This window comes from Xyrauchen texanus, chromosome 17 (assembly GCF_025860055.1).
Source record: "Xyrauchen texanus isolate HMW12.3.18 chromosome 17, RBS_HiC_50CHRs, whole genome shotgun sequence".
In the NCBI taxonomy this organism is placed as follows: Eukaryota; Metazoa; Chordata; class Actinopteri; order Cypriniformes; family Catostomidae; genus Xyrauchen; species Xyrauchen texanus.
In genome coordinates, this window is record NC_068292.1 from 792052 (window position 1) to 811165 (window position 19114).

Genomic DNA, 19114 nt, shown 5'->3' on the forward strand with positions numbered 1-19114 from the left:
TTGAAGCCCATGTCCAGGACCCGTCTGTGTGTGGTGGCTCTTGATGCAGTAACTCCAGCCTCAGTCCACTCCTTGTGAAGCTCCCCCACACATTTGAATGGCCTTTTCCTGACAATCCTCTCCAGGCTACGGTCATCCCTGCTGCTTGTGCACCTTTTTCTTCCACACTTTTCCCTTCCACTTAACTTTCTATTTATGTGCTTTGATACAGCACTTTGAGAACATCCAACTTCTTTTGCAATTACCTTTTGAGGCTTTCCCTCCTTGTGGAGGGTGTCAATGATGGTTTTCTGCACAACTGTCAGGTCAGCAGTCTTCCCCATGATTGTGAATTCAACTGAACCAGACTGAGAGACCATTTAAAGGCTCAGGAACCCTTTCAGGTGTTTAGCTGATTAGAGTGACACTTTGAGCCTACAATACTGAACCTTTTCACAATATTCTAATTTTCTGAGATTCTGAATTTGGGGTTTTCATAAGCTGTAAGCCATAATCATCAAAATTATAACAAATAAAGGCTTGAAATATCTTACTTTGCTTGTAATGAGTCTATATAATATATTAGTTTCACCTTTTAAGTTGAATTACTGAAATTAATGAACTTTTGCACGATATTCTAATTTTTCGAGTTTCACCTGTAGTTGAAGTGCATTCAAAAGCCAACAGGGTACAAAGCTTACTGCACACACCACTACATATACAATTATTTACATTTTACATTTACATTTATGCATTTGGCAGACGCTTTTATCCAAAGCGACTTACAGTGCACTTATTACAGGGACAATCCCCCTGGAGCAACCTGGAGTTAAGTGCCTTGCTCAAGGACACAATGGTGGTGGCTGTGGGGCTCGAACCAGCGTCCTTCTGATTATCAAATTACAAGTTATGTGCTTAGACCCACCACTCCACAATTATGAATAATTTATGTATAAAATTAGTTTTTATCACATTCACTTAAGTAGAATAAGTTATAAATACAATAGCCTATGCTTATATTATTAATGTTATAGGCAATGTATGAAACATCAATGCTGACTTCAAAGAGGACATCTTAATAAACAGCATTATTGGGGAATATTTTAAATGTGCCTTTTTGCTACCTCTGTATACCACACGCAAAAGCAACATTTATCAGTATTCGGACACAGCCCACGTGTGTCCAGAGTACAGTGCTGACCCAGCAGACAGCAGGGGCTCTTGCTACAACACCTGCCTGATAAAATGTGAGGAGGAAGAAGAAATGGCTGACCACAAAGCAGGCGGCATCAGATAGAGTGACATCACACAGATGAACACATGTTCATGGCCGTAGATTATGACAGAGCACAGTTATTTCCTGTCCAGCTACACTTTCAATTTCCTACCCAGCACTTTAGTTTTATTACAGTGATAAGAGGATAGCATCAGCGGTATCCATGGGGAGGATGGTGACAATGGCTGTAGCGCTGTAGCCTGATAAGAATGATGTGGAATAATAACAGATTTCCACCTCTGAACGAGTCTCTATTGTATAATGTTGTTGTGTGTGCTAATGAAAATAATAACAATTCAGTTGTGAAACTGATAACATGCTTATATCAATATTAATAATCAGACGTAATAAATGTAATGAATTCCATAATATAATAATCAAAGTCATGATAATGATTGACAGCGATATGTAGAGCATTCATAAATTAAAGTGTGCTAAGCTTATTATATTATGTAAATGAAATCCTTGAAATGATACCAGATATTATTGGTAATCAGTGTTTATTCATTTACATAAAATGGTTTTCTCTCTGAAACATTTAAATTACTGTATATGCACATTTGGCAAAGGGATCACAATCTTAGCGTTTTTTGCTTTTTAGGTCGGTTTCATTTGAAGCACATCACAATAGACACCATTCTCCATCTGTCATGTTGTGAGGGAAAGTGATACAAAGACTAAGAGCCAACTGCTCCTCTGAGTCTGACCTCTGTCATAAAATACCTCCAATTTTTAAAGGACAGTGTCTCATTCAAAAGCTCCAGCCTTTTATCTGTCAACCACACTTCCACTGACTTACAAACCTGGATGTGAAGTATTGGAAAGTTGACTGGGAGTCTTAAAAGAACATTGTAGGACTTTCCACTAAGGAAGGGACAGGAAACAGCATCAAAAGTAAGATTTCTTTAATCTTTTTTTCACTTTCACACAATAATATCACACAGTTCGTTTTTCTGGGCTTGGTGTCGGGCTCTCTCTCTCGAGGCTCTCCGTTTGCTGCTTTTTATGCCGCTCTCCTCATGCTACTGCAATTAGACACAGGTGTTAGACATAATTTAGCTCAGGTGTAAGCTCTTACCGCTTTTCTCTCCCAGACGGGCGCTTGACCACGCCCCCGCTGCCACATACCCCCACCGCCCGACTCAGGCCGGGGCATCATCCGGCCTGCCTACCACTCCCCCCCCCATTTCTGGAGAGGAAGTCAGCGGCAGCCATCTGCACCCCCGGTCTGTGGACCACCTTGAACTTAAAAGGCTGGAGGGCCAGATACCAACGGGTGATCCGGGCATTAGTATCTTTCATGCGGTGGAGCCACTGCAGTGGGGCATGATCCGAGCAGATGTTGCATGTGCCGCTACCAATCATTGCTATAAATGATGATATCGTCTAGATAGGCAGCGGCGTAAGCAGTATGCGGTCTGAGGTCCTATCCATGAGACGCTGAAACGTGGCTGGTGCCCCGAACAAACCGATAGGAAGCGGCACGAATTGGTGTAATCCAAACGGCGTGGTGAAGGCCATTTTTTCGCGGGATATTGGTGTCAAGGGGATCTGCCAATAACCCTTCGTTAGATCCAAGGTCGAATAAAACCGAGCAGTTCATCAACACGGGGCATTGGGTATGCGTCAAATTTGGACATCGCGTTGGCCTTTCTATAATCCACACAGAAACATACAGACCCGTCGCTTTTGGGAACAAGGACGACCGGGCTGGACCAATCGCTGTGGGATTCTTCTATTACTCCCATCTCAAGCATCGCGTCCAATTCTTCACGAACTACTTTCTTTTTATGTTCGGGCAAGCGATAGGGGCGGCAACGTATCACCACACCCGGCTCGGTCTCGATGTGGTGTTGTATGACGTTTGTGCGGCCCGGTAGAAGAGAAAAAATGTCTGCAAACTCTTTTTGTAGTTCGGAAACCTCTGCGAGTTGGCGCGGCGAGAGGTGGTCTCCACAAGGAACCGGAGTGTTAGGATTGCAGGCTTTGTTTACCTCCGGTCCGTGCTCCGCCCTCTCCGGAACAACCGTTGCCAACGTCACAGAGGCCGCCTCTTCTCTCCACAATTTCAGGAGGTTGAGGTGATATATTTGACGCGCGCCCCCTCTATCGGTACGTTTAACCTCATAATCGAGATCCCCTACTCGTCGTGTGACCTCAAAGGGTCCTTGCCACTTGGCGAGTAATTTCAAGCTCGATGTTGGGAGTAATACAAGGACTTTATCTCCCGGTGCAAATTCCCATAGCTGAGCACCCCTGTCATACAGCCGGCGTTCTTGAGCCTGGAGCAAATTCTCCTGTGTTAGTCGCCCCAGTGTGTGGAGCTTTGCTCGAAGATCAAGAACGTATTGAATTTCATTTTTACTATTAGAAGGTCCCTCCTCCCAAGCTTCACGGATGACGTCGAGGACCCCGCGTGGGTGTCGCCCGTACAGCAGCTCGAATGGGGAAAACCCTGTGGAGGCTTGCGGGACATCTCGTACTGCGAATAACAGGGGGTCCAGCCACTTATCCCAATTCCTAGCGTCTTCGTGTACGAATTTACAAATCATATTTTTGAGCGTTTTATTAAATCGTTCCACCAGTCCATCTGTCTGAGGATGGTACACGCTAGTGCGAATCGACTTAATGCCCAAGAGTTCGTAAAGTTCGCGAAGTGTTCGTGATATAAAAGTAGTGCCTTGGTCGGTGAGGATTTCTTTCGGAACCCCCACCCGGGAGATTATCTTCAAGAGTGCCCCGGCAACACTACGTGCTGAGATGTTGCTCAAAGGCACTGCTTCTGGATATCGCGTTGCGTAATCCACCAGGACTAACACAAAGCGATGTCCGCGTGCTGTCCGTTCTAATGGCCCGATGAGGTCCATTCCAATTCTCTCGAAGGGAACCTTGATCAATGGAAGGGGGCGCAAAGGCGCTTTTGGGGTGGCCGGTGGGTTTACCAGCTGACATTCGCGGCACGCCGCACACCACCTGCGGACGTCGCCGCCAATGCCCGGCCAATAGTAAGGGGCTATTAGACAGAGAAGTGTCTTCCTTTCCCCTAGGTGACCGGCCATAGGATTATAGTGAGCTGCCTGGAAAACCATTTCCCGGCGGCTCCGTGGAATCAACAATTGTGTCACCTCCTCCTTTGTTTGAGCATCCTGCGTCACTCTGTACAACTGATCTTTAATAACCGAAAAATATGGATATGAAATGGCAACGCCCGGCCGGAGTTGTTGACCATCGATTACTCTCACTTGGTCAAAAGCGTGCTTAAGGGTTTCATCCCACGACTGCTCCAAGGGGAAGTCCCCCTCCGGGAATTCCCTGAGAGGAGGGGCGACAACCTTGCCCCTTCCCTCGTCATTCGGAGCAGCCGAGGACGGCCCCGGCTCTGCCTCCCCCGCCAAAGCATCACACATCACACATCTCTTCACTTTCATGCAGGACCCATCCGCACAAACTCCCTCCAATAAATTTCTAAAATTCGGCCAATCAGTACCCAAGATTAGCGGATGGGTGAGGCAGGAACTAACCGCTGCCTCCACACTATGTTTTTCTCCCCGGAATTTGATCGCCAAAGTCACCATGGGATACTTGTGAACATCCCCATGCACACACCTCACCCTCACCCGTTTAGCTGAGCCCAAAGCCCCGGGTTGAACCAAGCATTGGTGGATGGTGGTCTGATTACAGCCTGTATCCAACAATGCTTGGTATGTACCCCCCTGGATCCTTACCGGAATCCGGTACGCTCCAGCCCGATCGGGGGCAGCCTGCGGGACATCGGAGACCCGCACCACCGTCCCCACCTCCATCACCGGACACTGATCCCGGAAGTGGTCCGGGTCTCCGCACCTCCAGCAGGCCGGCCCAGGCGCCACGGCCGCACCCGTGCTGGCGGGCGCCCCCACCTGAGGAGGAGAGCGGCTGAAGGACGGAGAAGGGGTAGGCGGGTTCTCCCACGGCCGGGAAGTTGATCTCGGGAATCCTCCACGCCTGTGCGGGGCAGGAACGGGCCCTGGTGAGAGAGCAGAGCGAGAGGGCAGAGGGGAGGGTAAAAAAAGTGGGGAAGACACGGGGAAGGGGAGAGAGAGAGAGAGAGAGAGAGCTCATCCGCTCTCAGAATCGCCGGCATGTGGTCTTCCGCAAGACGAACGGCCTCCTCCAGCTTCGCCGGGCGGTGGCACTGGACCCACTCCGCCGTTCTCCTGGGCAAGCGCTGAACAAACTGCTCCAGTACCACCTGATCGACAAGTCCCTCGACGTCGCGGTCCCCCGCAAGCAGCCACCTCCGACAGGCATCACGGAGCCGCTGGGCGAACGCAAACGGGCCGTCGGACTTATCCAGTTTCATAGCCCGGAAGAGCTGGCGATTTTCTTCCGGGCTCCGACCAACCCGTTGCAGGATGGCTTTCCTCAGGTCTGCATAGGCCAGGAGGCTTGTTGCCGGCAGTTGTTGCGCCGCGAGTTGTGCTTCCCCGGACAAGAGAGGGACTAGGCGGGCTGCCCACTGGTCTTGTGGCCAACCCCAAATTTCCGCCGTCCGTTCAAATAAATCGACGAACGCCTCTGGATCATCTGCTGGCCCCATCTTCTGTAACACGGGCGGGGGCAGTGTGGCACGGGTGTCCAGGGTCACGGCTGCGGCTGGAGCGGCCTCCTGGCTGAGGAGGCTCCGGATAGCGAGCCGGTCCTCTGCTTGAGCCCGCATGATTTCGAAGAACCGACGATCCTGGTCTTGCCGGAGCTCAAGCAGGGATTGTTGGTGACTTTGATGAAGTGTAGCGAGGGACTGGAGGACTTCCGCCAGCTGGGAGGACTCTATGGGGCGACTCTTTTCCATAGCTTGGAAAAAAAAATTCCTATTTTTCCCGGGTTTCGGCACCAGTGTATGACCTTCCATTAAAGAAGGGACAGGAAACAGCATCAAAAGTAAGGTTTCTTTAAACTTTTTTTCACTTTCACACAATAATATCACACAGTTCGTTTTTCTGGGCTTGGTGTCGGGCTCTCTCTCTCGAGGCTCTCCGTTTGCTGCTTTTTATGCCGCTCTCCTCATGCTACTGCAATTAGACACAGGTGTTAGACATAATTTAGCTCAGGTGTAAGCGTCCTTACCGCTTTTCTCTCCCAGACGGGCGCTTGACCACGCCCCCGCTGCCACAAACATATTCTTTTTATATTAAAGTATGAGTGTTTATATAAATGTTTATGTTTATATATATATATATATATATATATATATATATATATATATATATATATATATACACGATATAGCCAATGAAACAGAGACTGCCATTCTCATTCTTGTATAGACCATTCGAGCATGTTAACAATAATTAAAGGAATTAGAACACTACTGACCCTGAATAATTTTGGCTATCATTACCAGATCCTTTAAATAAGACTGAGTGACCTGAAGTGAATTTTCCAGACATGTTGTTGATACTGAGCATCTACATGAGAGAGGTGATGAATCTGTATCGTAGTTCAGGAATATTGGATCACTCCTGTTATAATCAATTAAGTCGTTTAATTAAGCTGTCTGTGTGACCTGCGGACAAGTTAAGGATGACATACTTTCCTTTGTCTCTTTCTTCTCTATAAAAGTGTCTGCTAAATGACTAAATGTAATTGTAAAATTAAATGTCTTGCGGAGCTTCATTCATTATATAGTCACTTTTCGAACTCTATCTCTCAAACTTTATTTGGCATATATTTTTGTTCACCTATACCAGAGATAACATATATGCTTCAGTTGATAATACTGCATGTATCAAGCTTATGCTTACACGTACGTCTCGCATAATTGCATCTGTTCATGCATCAATTTGTTATTCCTTTTTCTGAGATCTAAACACGTTAATTTATGTTAGTTCCAGGCATCCAGGGAGCATCCAGCCACTGAACAACATGGTCCACATTTTAATAAAGACATTTTATGACAATCATGTTAATGTTAATAATGTTAATCGTGTTTAAGTCACTATGAATGAAGCACCTCCCGCTGTTGTTTTGAATGAAATGCACTCCATTCAGAAGTGATCATCCCTAAGCCCTATTCCCTAAGAAGACTCTACCATCCACTGTGAGAGCTCTGAGAGGCTACATTTTGTGGGGCAAAAAATTACGGTCATTTGTTACTCAATTTTGAAGTCATTTTTATTGGAATTTTTGTTTGAAAGAATATATCAGCATTCTCCATTCAAAGATCAGTTTGGAGGGTGATTTATCCAGTTTGGCATGCAGTCTATTTTGACAACTAGCTGGAAATGAACAAGGAACAATGACATCTCTTCCTTAAACCACCTTAAAATAGTCTATATATATACAAAGATGAAGAACAAAAATGGAGTATGGAAAAAGAAATATGATAGAGGCTAATGTCCTTATCAAAGGAAAAACAGGGCTTAAGCTTACCCATATACTTCAACACATACTGTACTTAATACACTCTTGCTTAAATCACTCAACACATCTTATGCATTTAACACATGCTTAAGCTCTCACAGTATTTTATACATTTAATGCATTTAACACATGCTAAATTACTCAAAGCATTTTTTGCATTTCTAACCAGGCTTTAAGGACATGTGTCATGAACGCCGGTGAAGATCCTTTGATCGACCACCAGAGGTCGCCCTCTCCCGAGTATTCAACTTCAATCTGAAACTCCATTTCCCATATTCCCTGTACTGACTCATTACCTGTTCACCTGTTTAAAATCCTGCCAGCTATTTAAGTCTCACACTCACTCTTTGTCATTGCGAAGTCTTGTTTTGCTCCGGCTACATTACTGAGCGTTTACCATTCCCTGTCTTGATTACCATTTAACCTGCTTTGGATATTACTATTTACATCTGTTTGCTGCCTGCCTACTGCTGTGTTTGCCTGGATTACTCAACCTACGTATGTCTGTACTTGTGTTTGCTGTATTTAATAAACCGCACATGGATCCCACTCAACCTGAGTCTGTGTTACATAAGACTTCACCACTTACCGATCCAGCGGTCCTCATGCATATGTCCAACAAACTCTCTGCCCAAGCAAACTTGCTTGGGCATCTCTCCAACAACAACTAGGTCAACTCACTTTGCTCACGGAGGAGTTGGTGCGATCTGTTCAGAGTCTGCATCAGCCTGCACCTTGGTCCGTTCCCTCAGCACCTCAAGCAAGTCAGGTACCCATCTCAATGCTACACAGTTCTGGGACAGCCAATCCTCGTCTAGCCTTCCCAGGAAACTTTGACGGCACTCCAACCAAATGTCAGGGCTTCCTCATTCAATGCTCTATGTTCCTGGATCAACAACCCTCATTTTACCCTTCTGATAAAATCTCACTGGTGTGCTCCCTGCTCACAAGAAAGACGCTAGATTGGGCAACAGCTGTCTGGGCCAATAGCTGTCTGAGCCAATCAAGGGTTAAGCGGAACCACTTTCAGTGACTTTATTCAGCCACTAAAGGAGGTTTTTGAGCATTCTGAGGGAGGAAGGAGTGCTGGGGAACAACTGCTTGTACTCCGTCAGGGAAGAGATACCACAGCTGAATTCGCTTTGTCTTTTCGCACTCTCGCGACACAAACCATTTAAGTTGATGATACATTGATGCTTTTGTTTCACCGAGGATTGAACACAGATGTACAATCAGAGCTGGCCAGCCGTGATGAAGGCAGAACCCTGGATCAATTCATTAACCTCGTCATTCGCATTGACAATCTCATTCGCTCCAGGAGACCTCAACAAATTCCCAATCCTTTGTCAAACGAACCAACCCAGTGATGACTCTGACTCTATGCAGGTTGGCCTTACTCATCTTTACACAAATGAACGTGAACATCGCATCAATAATCATCTCTGTTTATATTGTGGCCAAGCGGGGCATCTGAGAGCTAACTGCCCTACACGACCCTCTCAATCACACAGTCACAGGGTGAGTTTGTTGATTTCCCATATCCAAACTACTGCTTGTTTTGAAGTGCCCATAACATTAACATGCCAGTCAGATACCATCACCACCAAAGCCTTGTTAGAGTCAGGGACAGCGGGCAACTTTATTGATGAAAGAATAGCTCGACAACACAATATACCACTAATCCCTTGCAAATCTCCTTTGGCAGTGGCAGCGCTAGATGGACGCCCCCTGGGAACCGGCCAGGTACTTTACACCACAACAGACCTTATTCTGCAATTTGTGGCTTTACAAACCGAAACTACTCGTCTGTTCGTCATAAGATAAGATTCAACTTTATTGTCATTGTGCAGAGTTCAGAGCCAATGAAATGCAGTTGTTTTCGCATATCCCAAGTAAGCAGGGTCAGCCATGAAACGGCACCCCTGGAGCAGATAGGGTCAAGGGCCTTGCTCAAGGGCCCAACAGTTGTATCTTGACGGTGCTGGGGCTTGAAACCACAACCTTTTGGTCATTAACCCAGAGCCTTAACCGCTGAACCACCACTGGCCACATCCACTCTCCTCACAACCCAATCATCCTCGGTTTACCCTGGCTGCAGGACCATAATCCTCAAATTTCTTGGTGCGATAGACAGATTGTACGATGGGACTCCAACTGTTCGTCCAAGAGTCTAAAAACTATTCCTATGAGAACCATCAAGATATCTAATGAGACCAACCCAAAACCACATGTACCTTCAGAATATGCAGACATGATTGAAGCTTTTATCAAAACCAAAGCCTTGCAACTACCACCGCATCGATCCAGTGATCTGTTACCTGATACCTCTCCACCTAGAGGTAGAACCTTTCCCCTTTCAGAGCCTGAGACGAAAGCTATGAAGTTGTACATTGAAGAGGAACTGGCCAAAGGATTCATTCATCCATCCACTTCACTGGCAGCAGCCGGCTTCTTCTTTGTGGGTAAAAGGATGGGGATCTTTGTCCTTGTATTGACTATCACGGTGTAAATTATATAATGGCCAAATTCAGATATACGTTACCCCTGGTCCCCGCAGCTTTGGAACAACTGAGATCCGCTAAATTCTACACCAAGCTGGATCTGCGGTGCGCTTACAACATCATTCGCATTTGAGAGGGAGATGAATGGAAAACAGCCTTTTCCACCAGCAGCAGGCATTATGCCTTTTGGCATGTCCAATAGTCCATCTGTATTCCAATCCTTCATAAACAATGTAGACATGTTAAACCAGTTCCTAATCATGTATATTGTAACAGTCACTGCCTGTCACATGTTTATTTGTTTTCATTTTCAGTGCTATGTTTATCCCATCCAATAGGGGGCACCAGTAGCACCTCTACCTTATAGATAAAAGAGGACGTAGGAGAGTAAGAGGTAGATTCAGTTTGAGTAACCACATGGTATCTGCTGTTCTTAATGGTAATCCTGGTCTGAGAAATGTTAAGTTTGCTGCTCAACCGTGAGTTTGTAGTTCTTATTTCATCTTGTGTATGCTTTGGTAAAAGAACTTGTAAAGATGTTAATGAGTTGTTTTCTGTTATAAAGGATTTTTGTATTACCCGTGACTTACATAGCTCTTGAGTGCTGGATTGGGAGTTTGCTTGGGTGCATGAGGGCAACTGCCCAAGGACTTTATTCAAAGAATCCCGGGCTGCAACCAGAAGGACAAATACTTAATTTCATCAGTTACTACCATTCCCAGATAAGACTGTTAATTCTAAAGACTGCTCATTTCATCAACCTCATTATCTGTCAACATCTTTTATGGGGCATTTCACATTCATCCACTCCCACCAGGACTTTTCTTATGTGATATTTTGTTTGTTTGGGTGTATGATGAAGTGTTTTGTGTAAAATTCTATATATTTGAAGAGAGAAGATTTTCATTTAGTTGTCTTTTGTTGATTCATGTTTACCCCTGAACACAGTATCTGATGCAAGACTGATTTCCCCCTCATTCTACTGTAGCAGGCCTGGTTTAAAATAGCCGGGACAGTTATAATATTGATGATAACTTGATTTATTCAGACACACTGGAGGAACACATCGACCAGGTCCGGGCAGTTCTAAAGCGCCTCATGGAACACCAACTGTATGCCAAAGCAGAGAAGTGTGAATTCCACCAAACATCAATCTCCTTCCTCGGCTATATCATCAGTCCAGAAGGGGTGTCTATGGACGAGGGCAAGGTACGGGCAGTTATAAATTGGCCTCAACCCACTACTGTAAATAACTCCTATGATTCTTAGGATTTGCTAATTTGTACCAAAGATTTATCAGAAACTTCAGTACTGTCGCCGCCCCACTCTCTACCATGTTAAGGGGAAGAAACAATAAGCTTCACTGGACTATGAACACCATTCAAGCCTTCAATGAACTTAAGAGTCGCTTTACCTCTGCTACCATTCTGCATCACCCTGACCCCAACGCACATTTTGTGGTAGAAGTTGATGCATCTAACACCGGTATTGGCGCCATCCTCTCCCAACGCCAATCCCCCTAAACTTTTTCCATGTGCTTACTACTCACGCAAACTTCCTCTGCTGAGCAGAATTACGATGTGGGCAATCGTGAACTGTTAGCCAAGGAAGCAGCATTTGGAGAATGGTGACACTGGCTGGAGGGGGCCAGACATCCATTTCTGGTATTAACGGATCATCGCACACCTAGAATACCTGCGTTCAGCCAAGAGACTCAATCCCAGACAGGCCAGATGGACACTGTTCTTTACTCAATTCAACTTTACTATTACCTATCTTCCAGGATCAAAAAATGTCAAAGCTGACTCACTTTCCTGTCAGTACGACGCCACTCCTCAGAATCCCTCTCCTGAACCTATCTAGCCCCAGTCCAGTGGGACATCATGACCGAAATCTCTCAGGCCCAGGCACAAGACCCGCCTCCTCCAGAATGCCCGCCCAACCGAACGTTGTACCTCCAAACCTACAAGAAAAAGTAATCCATTGTGTACACTCCTCCACAAACTCTGTTCATCCAGGTATCACTTCCACTGTTCGCCTTTTAAGGAATCGGTTCTGGTGGGAGACATTACAGGCAGACACCAGTACTTTCGTGAATACCTGTCACACCTGTGCCTGCTGCAGGACTGCTACAACCCCTACCCATACCACAATGACCATGGTCCCACATTGACTTTGTCACGGATCTACCTATTTCTCAAGGTAACGCTACAATCCTAATGGTCATTGATCTTTTCTCTTAGGCATGACATCTAATACACATGGCTAAACTTCCATCAGCCTTCAAAACCGCCAAACCCCTCTTTCATTATGTTTTCCGCTACTATGGCCTTCCTGAAGACATTGTCACTGACCGGGGTCCACAGTTTACTTCCGGAGTCTGGACAGCCTTCTTTCAATCTCTGAAGATCAACATAAGTCTTACTTCAGGTTACCACCCTCAGTCCAATGGCCAGACAGAATGTCTAAATCAGGATATCACTAAATTCCTTTGCATGTACTGTCATAAAAATCAAATTGATTGGAGCCGCTTTCTTCCCTGGGCTGAATATGCACAGAACTAACTCCTCAAACCCTCCACTAAGTTGACGCCCTTTTAGTGTGTGCTGGGATACCAACCGCCTCTGTTTCCATGGCCTGGGGAACCGTCTGAAGTGCCTGCTGTGAACGACTGTTTCCAACACAGTGAGGCAGTGTGGGATCAAGCACACGTCCATCTTCAACGTGCCATAAACAGGGTAAAAGAGCAAGCCGACCACCATAGTCATCCCAGTCCCAACTATACTCCTGGGCAATGGGTGTGTCTTTCTACCCGGGACCTTCATCTTTGCTTACCCTGCAAGAAACTCAGTCCCAGGTATGTGGATCCTGAGTTACCACATGCAATAGACTGGTCAAAATGTGTAAATAAAAGAAACGGCTTTCTCTAGAAACTCATCAGTCAATATTTTTTTTATAGGAATGAAGGCTATACAATTCTTGAAATTGCCAAAAAACTGAAGATTTTATACAAAGGTGTACACTACAGTTTTCAAAGTCAAAAGAAAACTGGCTCTAACAAGGACAGAAAGAGATGTGGAAGGTCAGATGTACAACTAAACAAGATGATAAGTACATCAGAGTCTCTAGTTTGAGAAATAGACTCCTCACATGTCCTCAGCTGACAGCTTCATTGAATTCTACCTGCTCAACACCAGTTTCATGTACAACAGTAAAGAGAAGACTCAGGGGTGCAGACCTTATGGGAAGAATTGCAAAGAAAAAGCAACCGAAATAAAACAAAAAAAGGTTAGAGCGGGCAAAGAATCACAGACATTGGACAACAGATAATTGGAAAAGAGTGTTATGGATCTTAACCCCATTGAGCGTTTGTGGGATCAGATAGACTGTAAGGTGCGTGAGAAGTGCCCGACATGACCGACACATCTATGGCAAGTGCTACAGGAAGTGTGGGGTGAAATGTCACCTGAGTATCTGGACAAACTGACAGCTAGAATGTCAAGGATCTGCAAAGCTGTCATTGCTGCACGTGGAGGATTTTTTTTTTATGAGAACTCTTTGAAGTAGTTTAAGAATTAAAAAAATTAAAAAAATAATTCTAATTGTAATAGTAATTTTTCATGTTATTAATGTCCTTACTATACATTGTGATCAATTGAATGACACTTTGGTGAATAAAAGTACCAATTTCTTTCCATAAGAGCAAAATCTGTACATTATTCCAAACCTTTTGCTGCCAGTGTATAACCAGTCTTTACTGAAGTGAAAAAAAACTAGAACTCTCCTTTTTAATCAATGTGTGACTAGGTTTAGTTAATTTAAATATCTTCACCTCAAACGCATTAACCTCAAACTCATCTGTTTTCCACCTCACTTCAGCTTTTATGACACTATTTGTCAGGTTTAAGGTTTAGTATAAGGAGGTTCATTTTGATTTAAAACTAAAAAGAGCTTAAACCACAATTAAATGGGTTAGGTTTAGGTATAAAGTTAAGGGTAGGAATGTTGAATTATTTGTTAATTTTGTTTCTGTTTGGGGGAATATTTAAATTGCTTTTAGTGCCACAGAGTGGACATTTTATCTCGGACCTGCCACAATGGCCACGTAATGTCATTGTGTAAATTGTTTCCACATTCACATCATTTTCATAAGATCAGGACTTTTCCACTAACCACTGTCTAGCTTAAGCAGGTGTATTCAGCACTAAAATTGTGTTGCATCTTAAGTATTTAAATTAAGTCATTGTCATTCTTTTTAAACATGCCTCCTTTCTACATACAGTAAATATGGAGTAATCATGTGTGCTTTTGGCATGTTACATTTAAAGCATTTGCACGATGTATCGCTCAGAACCGCCCTGCACAATTGGAATTGCACCATGCAAATTGCATTCAGGACAGCATTTGTGTTCACTTTTGCCGTTGCTTGATCTGCATGATTCCAATAGTGAATTGGGTGCTAAAGCAGTGCAGACAGCGCTGCAAATAAATGGCACATTTACTTGTCGCAACTCAATCGTACTGAAATCTGTGTGTGTGTGTGTGTGTGTGTGTGTGTGTGTGTGTGTGTACTTTGCAAGACAGGTAGATTCATCAACTTCCAGCTCAAGAATCTGGTTTCTTGGTCTCTCCACACTGGGTCTTGATCTCCACTTAGCCCAATTCAAGTCAATTTGTTATTGCAAATATAAATGTGGTGGACCCGTAATATCCAATGGCCCGAGGAGAAATCCCAGAGTGCTATCCCTTCACTCTTGACCTCCTATCCAAACTGCCCCCTTTTGTTAGTTAAACCATTCAGCTGCCAATCATCCTGGGGCTTTTTCATTAAATTCACTACAGCAGTGAGTTCCAGCTATCATAGGAATGCGTCTCCATGCTTAATATCAACAGCTCTTGGAATGATAAGTCTGCCCTCTATGTTCACACAGTTCAGTTTGGAAAAAGAGTGATATCACATTTTCTATCCAAATTGATTCCCCTAAACAGAATTCTGATTGTGACGTTTGTTGAAATGTGTTGTATGAACTTAACCACGGGCAAATATGGTTGTGAAGGGTTGCCAACTTTCACCACGCGAATATGGGACACTTGAGTACTTTTAGCACTTAATACGAGATGGCACCAGATAATACAAGACAATACAGTTGACAACCCAAAAGACAAGGTTTGTGGATTATGTTAGATCTGTCAACTTCTTTAAGGTTATGAACAATGGTAGAAAATATTTGTCTTGTGTTGCTGGAGAGCAGTTAAAGACCAAAAACAAACTAGATGGAACCAGAGAAATGAAAGCAGTGGAATCTGCCTGAAATAGTTTGTAATAAAAATGAAATCTTTACAGTTTCAATACAAAGTCTTGATATTTACCATAGGAATCTGTCACTATGGTTCCAGGCATTACTCAACGGTATTGTGAGTAAGTATTTTGTTGACACAGTATTTCGATTTTTTTTGTTCATACAAACATTATTTGAAATGGGGATCTCTGACGTGTACTTTTTCCTAGACACTGAAACATAAAATGTTGATATATTGACAGCGTCTGAAACACAATAGAGCAATACTAAATGAAGTGGTTACTTCAGCAATTAGGTTTAAGGCACGGTCACATTAACCTTTGCATGGTGAAATTCTGCGTGCAAATAAGTCGTGGAAAGACATTGTGCGCGTGTGAAACCAGTAAAATTCTAGAGAGTCTTTTTTTAATGCTGCATTTTATAATGGTGAGACTAAAGTTCGAAATAAACTCACTGCTAAAATGATATCATTATCCACTTTTTACAAAGCTCTGCCCACACAGGGGTCAATTTAATTTCAACTTTACGTGAAATCCACTTGAGAACATTCTTTGCCACCGGAAGTCAAAAGCGTGAAACTCACAATGCATATTCCTATTGAGTTGACTGTAGTCACGTCCGGATTTTTGCCTTGTGGAAGTACATGTGACCACGCCTTAAGGGTAAGTAGGTAGTTTCGTTGATTTAAAACTCAATTAACCACCAAACCATTAACAATTTTCCTCATCTATTTGGGAGAACCTTTAATTCAGTCTTATTGCAACACAGTGGACATTTCATCTTGTTGGATCTGTAGCAATACGTGAAAGAAAACAAATAATATCATCTTGCTAAAAATGCAAAAATGTGAGTTTCATGAGATCAAGCTGGTCCAAACGCAAATAGAATTACTACTAAGATCGCTATGGATTTTCTCCTGTCTGCTGTTGTATGTACAGGATAATTTGAGAGTTTGAGAGTGTTAGTAAATGTGCTTGTCAATCCCAAACACTAATTGTGCAAATTTAGCCAAAGAGAGAGTTGAAGTTATTTGCGGGTCCCACATCATGGCATACCTGATCTTTTAGGCCTCTAGAGCGGTACAAGACAGTCTGCACACAATTATAAAAACACTAGCTCACACACAAAGATGGACTCACAGAAAGAAAAAATGAGAAAGAGAGAAAGATCTTCCCCCTCAAGCAGTTGACATTTACCCCAGTTGGATAATTGAGGAATAACATTTGCGTTACAATTTAACATGACCCCTGCCTTCAAAAGCCCTTTCATATTACCGCTCTGAAATGACTGCAGACAGCCATCGACGTGGCGGGAGAGGGGGCACAGGGGTTTAGGGGTGTTAGAGAAGGAGACATTAGGCTGGCTGGTGAGGGGTTATTGTTGATAATATAAGAAAAGGAGAAACCTTATTATTACTGTGGCAGAGTCAATGTCAAGAGGAGGCAAGTTGCCCTTTTCATTCACGGGCAAACAACTATTAAGAAAAATGTATTAAAAGCTCTAAGGGGGGTTGAGGGGGCTGAGGCAGCGACCTGGAGCCTGAGCTAAAAGCAAAGGTTAATGGATTGACTGTTACCTGTGTGAGAAGCTTAACGTAGCGCTAATACACAGGGGATAAAAGAGCCTTGCATAGCTTGTTTGTGGTGGCAAAATTTAAGGGCTCACACTTATTTGTTGGAGAAATTAGATGGTTGATCTGTTTATTTTATTCAGAGGAGCAAGGTCAAAGAGAGTGCTTAATCACTGGCCTCGTGAGTGATGTCTGTTTTCTTTCTGGTTGGCGTTTCGCTCACTTTACCTGACCGGGATGTAAGCAGGCTCTTTTTCGGGGGGTTTCTTTCAGGCAGAATCTTTGATCATGAGGTTATTTGTATCATTGTGGTTTTCTTTAAATGCCATGCTCACAGGCTGTGTAATTAAAGTACATGTAGAGTTCCATGACCTATTAAATATTCATATTCAACATTCAACATTTAAATTTTTTTATTGCCATGCCAACATTAAATGAACATGAACATAATCAATATATCAGTTGAAATCAATCAAAGAGTTATCTCATTTCCACATTATTGTTTTGGATGCTTTAATACTGTACTGAAATGCTCTTTACTAACAATGTTGTCGACCAGAGCGGGCAGTGTGAGGTCTCTCTGGAGGCAAACAGGTCTACCTGGGCCTTGCCGAACCGTTCCCAAATCAGCTGGACCGACTGGGGGTGAAGCCTCCACTCTCCACTGGGCAAGCGTTGTTGTGCAAACATTGAGGTTGCCCGGGATGTGAGTGGCACGCAGTGACTTGAGTTGCTTCTGGCTCCAAAGGAGGAGACAACGGGCAAGTTGTGAAATGTGTTGGGAGCGTACGCCTCCTTGGCGATTTATGTACGCTACCATGGTGGTGCTGTCTGATCAGATCAAGATGTGTTTGCCCTGAATTAGTGGGAGAAACCGCCGCTGGGAAAAAAGTACAGCCAACAACTCTAGGCAGTTGATGTGCCAGTGCAGCGGGGCCCCTTTCCAACAGCCCGCGGCTGTGTGCACGTTGCACACGGTGCCCAGACCCAATTTGGAGGCATCTGTGGTGATCAGGACACGTCGGGACACCTGCTGCAAGGGGACTCCTGTCCGTAGAAAGTAGATGTCTGTCCAGGGTTTGAAAGTTTGGCGGCAGGCGGGGGTGATGAACACACGGTGCGTGGCATGGCGCCTTGCTTATCTCGGAACTTGAGTCTGGAGCCAGTGCTGAAGCGGTTTCATATGCATCATATGCTAACATTGAGACTGAGTCTTAATCCATGCTGAGAAAAGAGATGCTCTGAACCGGGGTGAGCTTGCTCTTTTCCCAGTTGACCTGGCTGTGGTGTCTGAGCATCTGGTCCCTATGGGCGCATAGTAACTCTTGGGAGTGGGCCAGGATGAGCCAGTTGTCGAGGTAGTTGAGAATGCGGACGCCTGCTTCCCAAAGCGGGGCAAGGGCTGCCTCTCCGACCTTTGTAAAGACGCGAGGGGACAGGGACATGCAAACTGAATTGCATAACTGAGTCAAATGGTCCTCCTAGTGCTAGGGGCACTAAGGGGGCGATTATTTTTTATGTACCCGGCAGGGCGGAGTAGGTAATGTGGCATCAGGAGGCAAAAATACGTCCCGAGGCTCTGGTGCTGAGAGAAGACTCGAAGCACTTACCTACCTCCGCACACCCGGCGGGGGGCGGGTTAGTGACTGAGGAGGAGGTTCCACGTAGGCGTCCTCTAGACTCATCAGAACCGGCCAGCCGGGGGACAACAGTTGTGGGGCTGGAGGCGAGAGGTCTGCTTCCAATGTGCCGGGACCTTTGAGGTGTGGCGGCAGAGTGCATTGAGAACGGCATTTGCGGGCCAGGTGACCCAGGGACAAAGGGAATTGCTGTTTTATTGAGAACGTGGGTACGTTTTTTGGGCGCCGCAGGAGGACGCCCTCGGCGGGCAGACAGGGCACGGCCCGCGCTGGAGGTGCAACAGGGCATGATGTGAGATATGGAATCCATCTGCTTTTTCACTGCTGAGAACTGCTGGGCGGTGTCGCTGGGAGACAGGTGCACTTCGTGCATCTCGACCATGTTCAGCCACAGATGACATTCCTGAACCACGAGAGTGGCCATCACCTGCCCGAGTGACCGCGCT